This window comes from Oryctolagus cuniculus, chromosome 1 (assembly GCF_051225735.1).
Source record: "Oryctolagus cuniculus isolate XC-2025 breed Fujian yellow rabbit chromosome 1, ASM5122573v1, whole genome shotgun sequence".
NCBI lineage: Eukaryota > Metazoa > Chordata > Mammalia > Lagomorpha > Leporidae > Oryctolagus > Oryctolagus cuniculus.
This window is the reverse complement of record NC_142867.1, coordinates 170,534,109-170,551,095: the sequence shown is the minus strand read 5'-3', so window position 1 is coordinate 170,551,095 and position 16,987 is coordinate 170,534,109. Positions and strand designations below refer to the sequence as shown.

The 16,987-nt window shown below is 40.7% G+C and overlaps 1 pseudogene; it reads right to left on the bottom strand.

Moving 5' to 3' along the window:
* Positions 1-13,036: 13,036 nt before the first annotated feature.
* LOC127485359 (U2 spliceosomal RNA) lies at positions 13,037-13,217 on the bottom strand (annotated as a pseudogene).
* Positions 13,218-16,987: the final 3,770 nt, after the last annotated feature.

Below are 16,987 nucleotides of genomic sequence, written 5' to 3'. Positions count from 1 at the left end.
GAAAAGAAAGGGTGGGGGCAAAGGTTTATCCGAATGTAGAATATTGATTACCAAAGGCTAGGAAGTGGAGGGGGAGAGGGTAAGAAGGAGGCTGCATAAGGCATTCTGGACCATTTTGATCTGTGAGCAAATAATTCCCTTTTTGACTTAGCCAATCTGAGCTTACTTTTTTTTGTTTGGTTGTTGTTTTGGTCTCATACCCAAAAGAATTGTGAGTAAAACAACTTTATCACGTTTTTGACATAATTGTTAGAAATCTGTCTCCTCTCTGAGACTGAAGACTGTAAGGATGATGGGGAAAATCACATTTGTCTTTTGAATTTTATATTCCCAGTATCTAGCATGGTACTTGCCAGAAAGTAGTGGCTTGTTATGTATTAGATGAATAAAATTTAAAAACACAGAATAGACTGTCTATATCTGAGGAGCTTTTTATTTCAGAATTCATTATCTGGAATATAACTGATTATTGTCATTGATTTCCAGGAATATTGTAGCCTGAGTAGAAAAAAAAGTTGGAGGGAGATCTTGTTTCCAAAATATATGTAATTCATTCTCCCTTTTCCCACTGCTAACCACTTTGCAACTGCTTTCTGTCATACAGAATCCTTAATAAATTTCAAAATCTCAACATTTCCTAGCAGTTGATACTTTTGAATATACCTTCCACTATAAAGAAGGTTAGAGAAATTGCAGAGTGTGTACCTTTCCCCTTTTTGAAATGGTTAACATTCTTTTCTTTAGGTTACAATCTGGGAATTCTCAACTCTGCTAAAGCTTTAATTGGTCTGCAGTGTTTGCATGAGCCTCTCTATACATTGCTTGCCCTACCCAACCAAGGTCTACCCAGCTGAACACATGCCTTAGACTAATTTTCATCTCTCTGCAGGAATTAACATTTATTGACAGAAATGTACATAAAATGCCCTAACTTGCCCAATATACCTGTCAGAAAATAAAGTTTTTGATTTTGTAACTATTCATTTATTCACTCACATCCCCACAAGTCCATCTTAATTCATATTTGATCCAGAGAAAGGACAGCAATAAAAAGTTTAGAGTACAATAGAAGGAATGTACAAAATTTCAATTTCAAGGAGATTTTTCAAAGATTAGTCATTCCAAGGACTCATCACCTTGGTTATTAATTAGAAATTGGCGTTCAGGTTAGGCCTTTGGTGTAGCAGCTATTTGCCACTGGAACACCTGCATCATATCAGAGTGCTTAGGTTCAAGTCCCAGCTTGGCTCCCAACTCCAGTTTTGCACTAATGCACACCATGAAAGGCAGTGCTTGCGCAGTTGGTCCTTGCCACCAAAACAGGAGACCCAAATTGAGTTCACAGCTCCTGGCTTCAGCCTGCTCAGTCCCCGCTTTTGTAGGCATCTGAGGACTAAACTAGCAGATAGGAGACCTATCTATCCTTCTGTCTCTCTGTCACTCTACCTTTCAAAATAAATAAATAAATGATTTAAAAAGATCAAAATCCCTATCATAGGATATGGTTGGAAGAGGCAAAGAAATGAATGAGGTGACTCATTACAGACATTATTCTTGCATGTCATAATAAAATGATTTTTGGTTCTTGTTGATATACTGAGCTTTATTGTTTAGAAACTCAGTGGAGGTGTTCAACAGGTACATACTTAAAAAGCTTGATTACCGTATCGATCACTGTAGCTATTTAGGCTTAGTCGTGAAAGCTATGCATTTCTTTCTTTATTAACTCTAATCAGCATTCATTCTAAGTGCTGTTACACTGCCTTGTAAACAATATTGTTTTGCAACCTTAAAGTCAGTAATTCCATAGAAATTAAATTGGGTTTACAGTAAATCCATGATTACCATATAATCTGCAGAGTCTAAATAACGATGTACTTAGCTGTAGAATTGCATGTAAAACACAGAGTGATGATTACATGGCTATTTGGGGCCTAGGAAAGAAAGGGACACCAAATGTTTTGATGGTTGAAGAGCTGCAAAATCTTTTTGTTTTCAATGTCTCATTTTAATTATGATTCTCAAACATCTTGGTATTACTCTAGCTGCCTTAGAAATGGCCTTGCAATCTACTACTAAATCTATGCCTTACATCGTACATTGAGAGTTTAATAAAACAAGACTTGTTAAAAATAGAAAATCCATCTGATTTAAAGTGACAGGGAAAATTAAGCTTGCCTTTAGCAAGCAATCTGTCTCTGTCTTAAGAGGGTCTTTCATGATAGCACTGACTTTAGTTTTATGTTGTGTTTCTGGACAAAAGAACTTGTCAAATAAACCTTTTACCCATGGGCACTGGCCTTCCAGTTTATCTCACGGTCTCAGGTACTGCTTGACTTTTCTTAATTAATTTTAGTTTAACTGATTGTCCTAGCCTGTTTTCTGTTTCTATAACTGAATACCTGAGACTTTCTAATTTATAAAGAAAAGAAACTTATTTGGCGGAGCCCACACCGTGGTGCAATAGGTTAATCCTCCACCTGCGGTGCCAGCATCCCATATGGGCGCCAGGTTCTAGGCCTGGTTGCTCCTCTTCCAGTCCAGCTCTCTGCTGTGGCCGAGGAAGGCAGTGGAGGATGGCTCAAGTGCTTGGGCCCCTGCACCCGAATGGGAAACCAAGAGGAAGCACCTGGCTCCTGGCTTTGGATCGGTGTAGCTCCGGCCGTAGTGGCCATTTGGGGGGTGAATCAACGGAAGGAACCAACTCGAATGTTTTGGTGTTGTTGGGTTTCTTGAGCTCCTCGTATAGTCTGGATATTAATCCATTATTAGATTCATAGTTTGCATATATTTTCTCCCAGTATGTCAGTTGCCTCTTCACTGTGTGTTTCCTTTGCTATGCAGAAGCCTCTTTGTTTGATGTAATCCCGTTTGTCTATTTTTGTTTTTAATTTCCTGTGCTTCTGGAATCTCTCTTCTTTTTCTTATTTTTATCCTCTATCTTTTTGAGAGTGAGAGAAAGAGAAAGAGAAAGAGAAAAAAATCCTATCTTTTGGTTCATTTCCCAAGTTCCCACAATAGACGGAATTGAGCAAGGAACTCAATCCACATCTCCCACCTGAGTGGTAGGGATCCAAGTACTTGAGCCATCAACTACTGTCTCTCAGGGTATGCATTAGCAGGAAGCTGGAATTGAGAACAGATCTGGGACTTGAGCCCAGGTACCCCAATTCCTTCTTAGAAAGCCACTTATGCCATTATAACCTCCCCCCGTCATGATCTTCTCTAATCCTATCTACCTCCCAAATCACCAGCTCCAAATACTGTTCATGTATGACTTTGAGGATTACATTTCTAAGCTGAGAATTCTGGAGGATACTAGAATTATGGCACCAATGTATGCTACTCTCCTAACACATTCCAAACTCTTAAGTATAGTACTTGTTAAATTTTTGAGTTAGAGCTACCCACAAACCTATCTACAGAGGTGATATGATTACAAAACCATATAATTGCTCCATGGCAAAACTAAAACTCATGAGTCCCATTTCTTAATCCAATCCTTTTTGCCATGCTAGACCCTACAGAGAAACCGAACATGAGTTAGATGCAATCCCACTTATTCAAAAACTCAATATATAGAAGAGAATATGAGAAAACAAGAAAATGCAAGATATCACTGTAATCGAAGAGCAAAGAAGCTAGCCCAGAAGTGGCATTGTGTAGTGATACCAAACACAGAAATTGGGATTTCAACAATCTTCAGCTGATGTTAAATTTCATTTATTCAGCAAGATACAGGATACATCTAAACACCATTTTATTTTTTGTAAAATTAATAGGTAGTCATATTGTAAGCATAAAATGTGGCCGTCTATATAAGTTCTCATTCAGTATGGGAAGAACTCAGTGAATATTAATTACTACGAATCGATGAAAAAAAAACAGGAAGAATGTAGTAGATGGAAAGGGATTCCTTAATTAGTGCATCTAGGAAAGATTGTGACAATATGGTATCTTTTAAGCATGAAGAAGGAAAACTATGAACATTATAAGGAAAATAAGATGAAAGGGTAACATCTTCAATAGGAAGAGACTATACAATGATATAAAAACAGTGAGGAGGAAGAATAAGTCCCATAGGCAGAACATGCTGTACTTACACAGTGATTTCAGATGACAGAAAGAGCAAGAATTATATTAACTGTAGGCTCAATCTGGCAAGGCTGCTAGAGAAGAGGGGAAGAACAAAAGTCAGCAGGTAACTTAGAACCTTGCAATAATGGCCTGGAGAAAGACTGTGGGCATGCTATGTTGGGGGACATTTGAAGTTTTTGAACAGTGGAAATGTGGCATAATTGGACATGAACTTTTGAAAAATCCTTCTGACAGTAGAGGGAAAGATGCAGTGTTTCTCAATGTTCTGCAGAGAAAAATAGCCATTGTCTGATAGGATGTGTGTAGATAGTTGAGAGGGAATTTCCTAGGGAAATTGGCTCATATAATTGCGGATGCTGGAAAGTCAGACAATAAGCCATCTACAAAGTGGCGAATGCAGGAAGCTGGTAGTGTGATTCAGTCCAAGTCTGAAGTACTGAGAACCAGGGGAGTTGATGATAGAGCTCTCAATCTGAGGTCGAAGGCAGGAGAACCTGGGAGACTGCTGGTATAAATCCTGGAGTCCAAAGTCTAGAACATCTGGAATTCGGATGTCAAAGAGCAGGAAAGGATGAATTGCCAACTGCAGAAGAAAGAAAGAACATATTTGCCTTTCCTCCACCTTTTTTTTCTATCTGAGTCCTCAATCAATTGCATGGGGCCCACCCATTTTAAATGAGGTAGATCTGTCCTACAGAGTTCACTGATTCAATTGCCAGTCTCTTCTGGCAACCCTCTTGCTGACATTGCCAGAAAAAATGCTTCAATGGCTAGCCTTTAACCCAGTCAAGTTATACCTAAATCTAAGCATTGCAGATGCACTGCCAAAGGCAGAACACTGGTAGCCAGACCAGACAAAGTCCCAGCACCAAGGTTCAACTGGTAGAGACAAAGCCCTGAGCTAGGGTGGTAACCATGTCGAATACAAGATGTAAAAGGGAGGTAAAAGAAATATGGTTTATTGACCTCTCAGGTCTCCACAACCAACTGTTGCAAGCTGGGTAGCTGAAAATGTCAGAAACTTATTTTGTCATAATTCTGAGGGTAGAAGCCCAAATTCAAGGTAAGAGCGGAGACATGGTCCCTCTGTAGGTTCTGGGGAAGAATCTGACTCTCCTAGGTTTTGGTTTTCATCTGCAGCCCTCAGCATTCTTAGTTTACAGCTTGTATCACTACAATTTCTGCATCAAACTTTACTGGGTTTCTTCCCTGTGTTTCTACCTCTGAGTCCAAATCTCCCTCTTCTTTCTCTTATGACACACTAGTTACTGGATTTGGGGCCCATGATCCAGCATGATCTCATCTTCATTGATTACAGCAGCAAAGCCTATTTTCAAATCAAGTCATATTTATAGGTGCCAGAGTTAAGGGCTTGAATGGTTCAACCTACATCATGTGGTATCCACCAACATGAAAAATGCTAAGACATAGGAAGATAAGCTATAGAAAAGAAATTCTCCCATCCCTCTGTTTCCATAACTTTCTAGTAAAAGTAAGGAAAGAAAATGTCCCTTTGGGACCGGCGCAGGGGCTCACTAGGCTAACCCTCCACTTAGTGGTGCCGACACACCGGGTTCTAGTCCCGGTCGGGGCGCCAGATTCTGTCCCAGTTGCCCCTCTTCCAGGCCAGCTCTCTGCTGTGGCCCGGGAGTGCAGTGGAGGATGGCCCAAGTGCTTGGGCCCTGCACCCCATGGAAGACCAGGAGAAGCACCTGGCTCCTGCCTTCAGATCAATGTGGTGCGCTGGCCACAGCGCACTGGCCGCGGCGGCCATTGGAGGGTGAACCAACGGCAAAGGAAGACCTTTCTCTCTCTCTCTCTCTCTCACTGTCCACTCTGCCTGTCAAAAAAAAAAAAGAAAAGAAAAAGAAAAGAAAAAGAAAAAGAAAAAGAAAAAGAAAAAGTCCCTTTGGTCCATGGTTTGGGTCAGCTGTGGTTACTGAACAGATCAGACATAGCGTCCTTCTGAAACCTGTCCTTCAGCTAAAGCTAAACTGATGTGGTTATTCCTGCCCTGACAGACACCAGGGATCTCAGCTGAAGAGAGAGGCTCTCCAGCAGAGACTTAGTAGCTAGGAAAACAAGAGGCTCTGCAGCCAAAGAGAATACTAGCACTGTTTCTTTACATATCTGTCAGGGCCTCGGTGTCCTTAGCTCTAAAACGGGCATGCTGAGTTAATATAGCAGTAAGATAATCTTATCTCTGTGCTTATAGCACTCCTAAACATTTAATAAATATGACCCAGCACCATTATGATATATTGACTATTACATTAACAATAGCCCTCTTTTTTATTTTTAACTTTTATTTAATGAATATAAATTTCCAAAGTACAGCTTATGGATTACAATGGCTTCCGCCCCCCATAACGTCCCTCCCACCCACAACCCTCCCCTTTCCCACTCCCTCTCCCCTTCCATTCACATCAAGATTCATTTTTGATTCTCTTTATATACAGAAGATCAGTTTAGCATACATTAAGTAAAGGTTTCAACAGTTTGCTCCCACACAGAAACATAAAGTGAAAAATACTGTTTGAGTACTAGTTATAGCATTAAATCTCAATGTACAGCACACTAAGGCCAAAGATCCCACATGAGGAGTAAGTGCACAGTGACTCCTGTTGTTGACTTAACAAATTGACACTCTTGTTTATGGCCTCAGTAATCACCCTAGGCTCTTGTCATGAGCTGCCAAGGCTATGGAAGCCCCCTGAGTTCACCAACTCTGATCATATTTAGACAAGGTCGTAGTCAAAGTGGAAGTTCTCTCCTCCCTTCAGAGAAAGGTATCTCCTTCTTTGATGACCTGTTCTTTCCTCTGGGATCTCACTCGCGGAGATCTTTCATTTAGGTTTTTTTTTTTTCCCCCAGAGTGTCTTGGCTTTCCATGCCTGAAATACTCTCATGGGCTTTTCAGCTGGATTGCATGCCTTAAGGGCTGAACAATAGCCCTCTTTTGATGGTTATTGGTTTCCTGGACACTATGGCAACTTGACATTCCCTCCTGCTTTGATATCTGTGGGGAACCCTGGTACAATGTCAGTGTGTGTCAACTGTTATTGTCTCAAGGTCACAGTCCAAGGGTAGGAAAATAAAGTCATAGGTGCCTCAAGCTCAGGCCATTTTATGGCTCCAACTCAATGTCTGTATTTCATTCTTCCTTTTGCTGCAGACAGGGTTTATTTTATTTTATTTTAATTTTTTTGACAGGTCGAGTGGACAGTGAGTGAGACAGAGAGAAAGGTCTTCCTTTGCCGTTGGTTCACCCTCCAATGGCCGCTGCGGCCAGCGCTCTGCGGCCGTTGCACCACGCTGATCCAATGGCAGGAGCCAGGTACTTATCCTGGTCTCCCATGGGGTGCAGGGCCCAAGTACTTGGGCCATCCTCCACTGCACTCCCGGGCCACAGCAGAGAGTTGGCCTGGAAGAGGGGCAAATGGGACAGAATCTGGTGCCCCAACCGGGACTAGAACCCAGTGTGCCGGCGCCGCAAGGCGGGGGATTAGCCTAGTGAGCCATGGTGCCGGCTCAGACAGGGTTTATAAGTAAAGTATCTACAAACCACTAGGCATATTTTAAAAATTCATAGATCAAATCCCATTATGAGCAACTCCAAGGGATATTTGAAACATACTTTTTGTACTAAAATTTTGTTGTATTAAATGTTATTTGAAACCGCAACCATGGAAAAGTATTTTCTTGAATAGATTTATTTTTATATATTTTATTTAAGTTATACAAGTTTCATATATTTGCTTTATACCATTTTAGGAACATAGTGTCACTCTCCCCCCCCCCATACTCCAACCCTTTTAACAGATTCAACATGCTTTGTAGATACAATTCTAAGAGCATAATGATAATTCCTCCCTCCTTCACTCACTGCCTCCCACTTTCTCCCTTCCATTCTCCTCCCTTTTCTCTTTCTCTCTTTTTTTTTAATGTTTCAGATAACATATTTTAAATTTGCATTACAGCAAAATATCTTTTAATTCCACTTTTTTCCATGAAATTTTTTATTTCTTTTTTTTATTTAGTAAATATAAATTTCCCAAGTACAGTTTATGGATTACAATGGCTTCCCCGCCCATAACTTCCCTCCCACCTGCAACCCTCCCCTTTCCTGCTCCATTTCCCATTCCATTCACATCAAGATTCATTTTCAATTCTCTTTATATACAGAAGATCAATTTAGTATATATTAAGTAAAGATTTCATCAGTTTGCACCCACACAGAAACACAAAGTGTAAAATGTTGTTTCAGTACTAGTTATAGCAGTACTTCACATTGGACCACACATTAAAGACGGATCCCACATGAGAAGTAAAAACACAGTGACTCCTGTTGTTGATGTAACAATTTGACACTCTTGTTTATGGCATCAGTAATCTCCCTAGGCTCTAGTCATGAGTTGCCAAGGCTATGGAAGCCTTTTGAGTTCACCAACTTCGATCTTATTCCGACAGGGTCATAGTCAAAGTGGAAGTTCTCTCCTTCTCTCCTCCCTTCAGAGAAAGGTACCTCCTCCTTTGATGGCCCCGTTCTTTCCACTGGGATCTCACTCATGGAGATCTTTCATTTAGGTATTTTTTTTTTTTTTGACAGAGTGTCTTGGCTTTCCATGCCTGAAATACTCTCATGGGCTCTTCAGCCAGATCTGAATGCCTTAAGGGCTGATTCTGAGGCCAGAGTGCTATTTAGGACATCTGCCATTCTATGAGTCTGCTGTGTATCCCGCTTCCCATGTTGGATCATTCTCTCCCTTTTTTATTCTATCAGTTAGTATTCGCAGACACTAACTAGTCTTGTTTATGTGATCCCTTTTACTCTTAGTCCTATCATTATGATCAATTGTGGACTGAAATTGATCACTTGGACTGGTGAGATGGCATTGGTACATGCCACCTTGATGGGATTGAATTGGAATCACCTGGCATGTTTCTAACTCTACCATTTGGGGCAAGTCCGATTGAACATGTCCCAAATTGTACATCTCCTCCCTTATTCCCACTCTTATATTTAACAGGGATCACTTTTCAGTTACATTTCAACACTTAAGAATAATTGTGTATTAATTACAGAGTTCAACCAATAGTACTGGAACAAAAAAAAATACTAAAGTGGATAAAGTATTACATTGTACATCAACCATCAGGACAAGAGCCGATCAAGTCACTGTTTCTCATAGTGTCCATTTCACTTCAACAGGTTTCCCCTTTGGTGCTCAGTTAGTTGAATAGATTTTTATAAAAGCTATTGTCATATTGGAGGACTGTGACATAAGCATCACATCAAACCATCTCATGGCATCCTCTTCTCACCTGGTATATTTCTCAGTGTGAGTCATAAGCATTTATAAAAGTAGTCAAGAGGCAATGCTGCTGTCACTATGAGAAACTTCTGTTAGCTCAGTAGGATGCTGTTCCCTAAGGGCAAGGAATACTTTTCGTTCAATCTTGGACTCTCAGGTACCTCTGGCCTGGTCCTTGGAGGATGATCCAAGAGCAACGTTATAAGTAATAACACAATGATTAAATGCTGAAATAAATCAGCATCAACTTAAAAAAATCAAACCCAGAAGACACTGTGTGCCCATATCTGTTTACTTATAAACTATAGACCAAGCATATTTTACACATACTTAATATCAAAGCAAAACTGGGCTCTCACAAGAGCAAAACCAACTCAGAGATCCATCTGAGTACCTGTAGACCAATCGAAATATTATTGCTTCTAATTGGTATTCCTGCAAGCGGTTAATTTTTCCCTTATGCCCGACTTGTAAGCACTCAGGTGCAAAATTTGTTCCTGTCTTTGAGACCATCTTAATAATCAATCCCCATCTGAATGCCAGAACCAGAATCCCTCACTGATGGGTACAAACGAGGGAGAAATATGTCAGTACACATGGGCACTGGCTTGTGGCAATGAAGATTTATGCGATCCAGCCAGCCAAGTGATCACTAGAAGCAAGTAATCAAGAGAATGAAATTCCAGGATGGGTTCTGCCAGTTTCTCCTTTGTTCAATTGCACACACCAGCCTCGTCTATAACAGAGTTTAGAGTCCAGGGGACAGTGAATTTGTTAACCCCAAATCTTGCTTGAAGGTGTCGACCTTGAAAATATTGAGACTTTGGAGCTCAATTTTTGTTCATAAATGGCTTTCAACTTTTGTTTGTTGCTCAGTCGATGTCATTGGGATTTATTTGGCTGCCAGCTCTGAGTTGCTATTTGAAAAGAGCAGTACCATATGCAGCATATGCATATTCAATGGTGCAGTTCTTTTTCAGGGGGGAGGGGGAAGTGCCAGGACTCATGGCTCACAATATGAATTTGCATCCCACTTTGCATAAATTTGCATGTAGACTTCATAAGCCTCTAATTTCAAGTACGTAAAATGAAACGAATCAATGCAATCTACTGCAATTGTTTTCCAAGGGATTAATCACATGAAATACATCCCAACTTTCCTTAACCAATTAATTTAATCACACACAAGGTTAGGACAGACAGGAAAGTGGTGAATAATGGCTGCTAAGTGCCTGGCCTAGGGCTGGAAGGAAATATAGTGACTCAACACTTCCCCAGTATGTATGCTATGAAAGGTTATAGTATAGCTCCCCAGTATCTTTCTTTATTTCAGTGCCCCTCTCTGCTGAAGGATTATATATCTCTGCCCTCTTGAACTCAAGAGGGGCTGGATGACTTGTTCTAGACAATGAATTGTGGAATTGTAGGCAGAAGTGATGTGTGTCCCTTCAAATCAGAAACTTGGAGACTGAACACGTGGTTCAGTGTTTCATTTTCTCCTGCCATGACATCAGCAATGCTGCATATTGACACTGCTCTATCAGCCTGAATCCCACAGTGAAGATCGACGGAAAGAGAGTCCCCGCTGACCCTGGCATGGGACATGCCAAGAGAAAGGAATACAACTTTTTTTTTTTTTTTTTTGTAAACTGCTAACATTTTCAGATCACTTGTTGCTGCAGCGTATCAGAGCCCATCCTGATAATGCATTTCTTGCATTAATGAAATGAACTATAATTTAATACCAGAGGTTTATTATCAGTCTGCATATGTAAGAATATTTTCACAGCATTAGGTTAGATGCAAAAGAATTGAAAGATGTTGTCTGTTTAGCTAATAAACATATGAAGAGGTTGGGAAGTACTCTACAAATTTAAAATCAATTAACTATCACCATGATGAAGAATAACATGGTACACATTATTGCCTTCCTATTTGCATGAGATTGATGGACTATTCAAATTTCTTAAAACTGATAAATTCATAAAAATTTGGTATGGGCTTGAGAGACCTACCAAATTCCTCTTTTTAAAAAAAAAAAAAAAAAAACAGGCAGAGTTAGACAGTAAGAGAGAGAGACAGAGAGAAAGGTCTTCCTTCCATTCGTTCAGCCCCCAGATGGCCACTACAGCCGGCGCACTGTTCCGATCCGAAGCCAGGAGCCAGGTGCTTCTCCTGGTCTCCCATGGGGTGCAGGGCCCAAGCACTTGGGCCATCCTCCACTGCACTCCCGGGCCACAGCAGAGAGCTGGCCTGGAAGAGGGGCAACCGGGACAGAATCCGGCGCCCCAACTGGGACTAGAACCCAGTGTGCCAGTGCCGCAGGCGGAGGATTAGCCTAGTGAGCCGTGGCACCAGCCCCAACTTCCTCTTCGTAATGCCTTTCAGTTCTTCATAAACTAAGTCCCATTAAATACTAACTTATAAATACCTTTTGTTAAAACTTTCCAATTCACTGTTAATTAAAGAGTGAACGAACTTGAAACCGCAGAAGAGTGGATAGTGAATAATCAAACAATGAAACCTTACATCCTGAATCTGAGAACCTAGAGCATTCTGTATTATCAAATGCAAAAATGTGTAGTACAACATAAAAATAATATTGGGATATTGATTATATAAATACAGGCCACATCTTTCCCTTCAGCCTACCAATTCTTGTGATTTTGTGTCTGCTTCCCCACAATGCTGTCCTGAAAATTTCAAATGTGGAGCACTTGACCCTGAATCTAAGAATATTGAATGTTAAGGGAGAAAGTCATTAAAAAAACACACTGAAGATACTTTCATTACTACAATGAAAATATTAGAAATACACATATGAAAACCCCAACAGAGATGAAGAAATCATAAATCACAAATATTTGGTTTCTTATTCTTTCCCCAGACTAATAGCCAAGAAGGGGTTATATATTTTGTAAAGTAATCTGCATTATCACTTATGTTCTTTAGACTACACAGTAATCATCATTAGCTTCAATCTACTCCTGTCTGGTAGAATCTATACATAATCAGAAGCTGGAAAGTTGCTTATGAACTTCTACCTACTAGCAGAAAGGATTTTCCTTAAATCAAGCAAGAAATTGCACAAATGTTAAAAAAAAAAAAAACTCTCCAAAAAGAAGATAAACATTCAGGATACCAAAACATTGAGACAATGAACTAGCAAGCTGGGGATCTATCAAAGGACTGGATGTTTATGGTCCCTCCCCAAGGTGCTCAGGAGTTAACCTGCATGTCTGATATTGCTTGAGAGGAGATCATGCAGGAGAGTGAGTCCCTCCTGGTGGATCTTAGATTATAGGTGCCACTAAAATGGTGTCTCTTAACAAATCAACTTCTTGCCCATAGCCACAAACAGTACAATCAGAAGACTGGTTATGAAAAAATCATTTTCTGAGCCCTTTCCTATCACAGAAGGTTCAGAATCAGTCAGACGTAGCATTGAATTTTAAAGCTGATGTGATTCCTAAAGTAATAAATACCTATTAACCCAGCTTTTGAATGAAAAGTGAACCTTGGGTTTGAGCATTTAAATCAGAGAAGGGGTCAAATGGGGACACTGTATGGAATACAGTCTTCACGAATGAGTGTTTCTTTGAGAGATATTGGTAAGTCTTGTTATTTATTAGATTGTGTTCTGCAATCAAGTGAACCCTATCATCATGAGGATAGAGCCTGAGAGCGTTCCAACAATAATATTGTTTTAAAACATTCCTTCAAGAAGAAAGTTCTGTATATTAGTCTTTAAACTGATAAGAACAGATACTACACTTGATCTTAGCCAAAAGGCCAAGAAGTCTTTAAACCTGCCAATTGTCTGAGTTTTGGTCTTGCAATGGTATGAGAAAGGCACTATTGAGCTGTATGATCTTGTACAAGAGAAGACAGGTTGTGAGCCAGGGTCCCATCTGATGATTAATCCTGCATTTTGGGGGCCAGCACCATGGCACAGTAGGTTAATCCTCTGCCTGTGGTGCTTGCATCCCATATAGGCGCTCGTTCTAGTCCCAGTTGCTCCTATTCCAGTCCAGCTCTCTGCTATGGCCTGGGAAAACAGTAGAAGATGGCCCAAGTCCTTGGGCCCCTGCACTCACATGGGAGACCAGGAATAAGCACCTGGCTCCTGGCTTCAAATCGGCACAGTTCCAGCTGCTGTGGCCATCTGGGGAGTGAACCAATGGAAGGAAGACCTTTCTCTCTGTCTCTCCCTGTCACTGTCCGTAACTCTACCTCTCAAATAAATAAATAAAATCTTTTTTTAAAAAAATCCTGCATTTTCCTTTTGGGCTGATAGAAAACAAGTATCCAATGTCATCCTCTTGCAGGGGTTTCTTCAATTGTGTGCTCCTGTTAGATACTATGATTCTGACTGGAGCAGAACTGTATTCAGGTTAGGAGAGGAGAGTTAGCAGAAGTGTTGTTAGTCTTGGGATTCAGAAGGATGCTCAAGTGAGTAGAGAGGATGATCCCTGCCTCTTGGATAACCCTAGGCCTCCTCATTGCTACTTCTGCTTAGAAATTTCCCACTGCTTTTTATGTCTTTCAAGATTTTCCTGTAGTCTTGCAGTGAAATTGGTGGTAATTTTCCACTGGCTTGCAATGAAGCTTTGGATGTAACCTATGATCTCAATGTCACCATAATTTAGCCATTCCTAATATGCCCATTCTTTGGAACACTAGCTTTTATTGCTATAATAATTCTGACATTATTTATAAATAACAAAGTGCCATAAATACTGACCTTCAGTGCCAGCACAAGATCTTTTTAATCAGGCCTTTGCCGGCTCGATATAAGATTCCAACTCTTTGTAACATTATATTACAGATGGCTTTGTAAAATTCTCTAAAAATATCTGGGACATTTAGGCATACAGGTCTTCTGAAACCATAAAAATGACATTTTAGAGCCCACAACAAACACAGTAGAAACTGTTAGCAACCCTGATGTTACATAATAAGGAAAATCCCTGTGTGGGACTTTGCCCTAAGGCAGGAGAATTACATACAACAGGGTTGTGGGCAGATAGAGGAGATTATTTCCAGGGAGGCACTGTTGACCCTCCAGGGAAATAAAACCCATGATATTTTAAGGAGGTCTTACAATACCTTATTTTTTTTTTTCATGTTAAAGTGATGGTTGTTTTCCCATTTACAAAGGAAAATGAACAAATAGAAGAAAACAATAAGAAATGGGGAATACAAAACTGAAGATTTAAAAACATAACCATGGGACATACAAGGCTCGAATTTGGTTCAAGTCCCAGCTCCACTTCTAAAACCATCTTCCTGGTGATGCACAGCCTGAGAGACAGCAAATGATGGCTAAATTACTTGGGTCCCTGTCCCCCACATGGGGCACTCAGATTGTGTTTCTGGCTCTTGGCTTCTGCCTGACTTAGACCTGTCACAGACATTTGAAGAATAAACTGTGAATGGGAAATCTCTCTCTCTTTCTCTTCCCCCTCCTTCTCCATCTCCCCCTCCCTCCCTCTCTCCCTCTCTCCCTCTCTCCCTCTCTCTCTCTCTCTCTCTCTCTCTCTCACACACACACACACACACGAGAACACAAGCAACCACACACACACACACAAAGCAAAAAAATGAATATTTTTAAAAATACCTATGTCTGATACTGAATAAAATTGAAAACTGAAACCATCATGACTGCTAAGAAAATGTATCTTTAGAAGGATTTGGGAATCTTTTTGAGAAAGGGAGTACATTGTGCTTCAGTCAAGTTATGAGTATTGGTTGAGTGGAGGGGTTTTAATGAAGTGACTAGCTGCATTAAGAGTTGGGAAATTGGTGATAGCATTGTAAAGCAATGGGCTCAGCTGCCACCTGTGATGCCAGCAGCACATGAGTACTAGTCTAAATCCTGGGTGCTTTGATTCCAATATAGCTCCTGCTAGTGTGCCTGGGAAAGCAGTAGAGGGTGATGCGAATTCCAGGGCCCTTGACACCTGTGTGAGAGAGGGGATAGAGATTCAGGTTCCTGCCTTAGCTTGGACAGGCCTCAGCTACTGTGGTCATTTAGAGAGTAAACCAGTAGATGACAAATCTCCTTTTCTCTTTCAGTCTCTAATTCTGCCTTCCAAATAAAATAAATAAATCTTTTTTTTTAAAGTGGGCAGATTACAGAGCAGTGAGGAAGATTAGGCACCCAGAGATTACCCATTGTCAAAGATCCTTCCTTATTCCTTCCACTTATGAAGGAGTAAAGGAAAGAAATACCGCTATTGAAAGCTCAGTGAGAGATAGACCTATGGAAGAGAGGGCCAATCTCTATAGAAATCACCACAACATGGAAAAGGAAGGGAACTGGAAAGAAATGCCCAACTTCTTGGTCCTCCTACCCAAAAATCTCCTGCAGATGCTGGTTAAACCTAATGAGAACACAACCACAAGATAGCCTGGATGAAGTGGTCCTTGGGGTAGATTCACAGAGATGATGAGGCAAACCAAGAAAGAATTGGGAGAGTAAGGAGATTAAGAGTCACTGTGTTGAAACAACCTACTTCTACATGTTCTTTCTCCCAACTTCAACAAGATTCATTTTTGGATTTAGGCATCCTTAAAGTCTACAAAGGATAAGCATAGCAGAAAACATGAGCTCATGTTTCTCAGTGGGACTGAGTGCTTGCCACATGTGTGCTTGGTCTTAGTTTGTCCAGCTTTGCTTAACATGAATACATGAAGTTTTACTTTTTCCTACTAAGCACCCCTTCTAAGCCTGTTTAACACCCCACATGTCTTCAATTTCTCTCCTACACTTGCTTATCTAAATTTCTATTCTGCCTCTATGGACACAATATCTATTAGCATTATTAAAAGTATCAACCATAACATACATGTTTGTAATGGGCACCAACATTGAAATTAAAATCAGGAGATTCCAAAGGGAACCATGTGGCTTCACTAGTGGACTCCAGAACACCATATTTTTGCTATAGCATGGTGTGGATGGGCCCGAGCTTCCTTGATAATATCACAAATGTCTTCTCTACCAAATGTGACATGTCTACATGGAAGAAGAATGAAGGCCACAATTTGAGTCAATGGGCAGTGACACCTTCTGTAACTTGGCCAGGGGTGTGAAGCAGCAGGGTGGTACTGAAGGCAGATACACAGCTTCTAATTAGAAAGCAAATGGCACAAGGCCAGTTCTATGGCACAGTGAGTTAAACTGTAGTCTTCAGTGCCAGCATCCCATATAGGGGCAAGTTCAAGTCTTGGCTGCTCCACTTCTGATCCAAGTCCCTGTTAATGTGCCTGGAAAACAAGCAGAAGATGGTCCAAGTTCTTAGACCCCTGCATCCACGAGGGAGACCTAGATGAAGCTCCGGGCTCCTGGCTTCCACCTGGCCCAGACCTAACTAGTGGGTAGAAGATCTCTCCTTCTCTCTTTCAGTCTCTCCCTTGACAAAGTCTTTTCTTCATGAAGTTGAAAGTAACCTAGGCTTCTGTTAACCTTTGGCTTTTCTCATTACATGGGAGGCCTTGTAGAGCATATCTTATGTTCTACTCAGCTTCCTCATAAAAATATGGATGATACGTAGCACTTAAGAAGT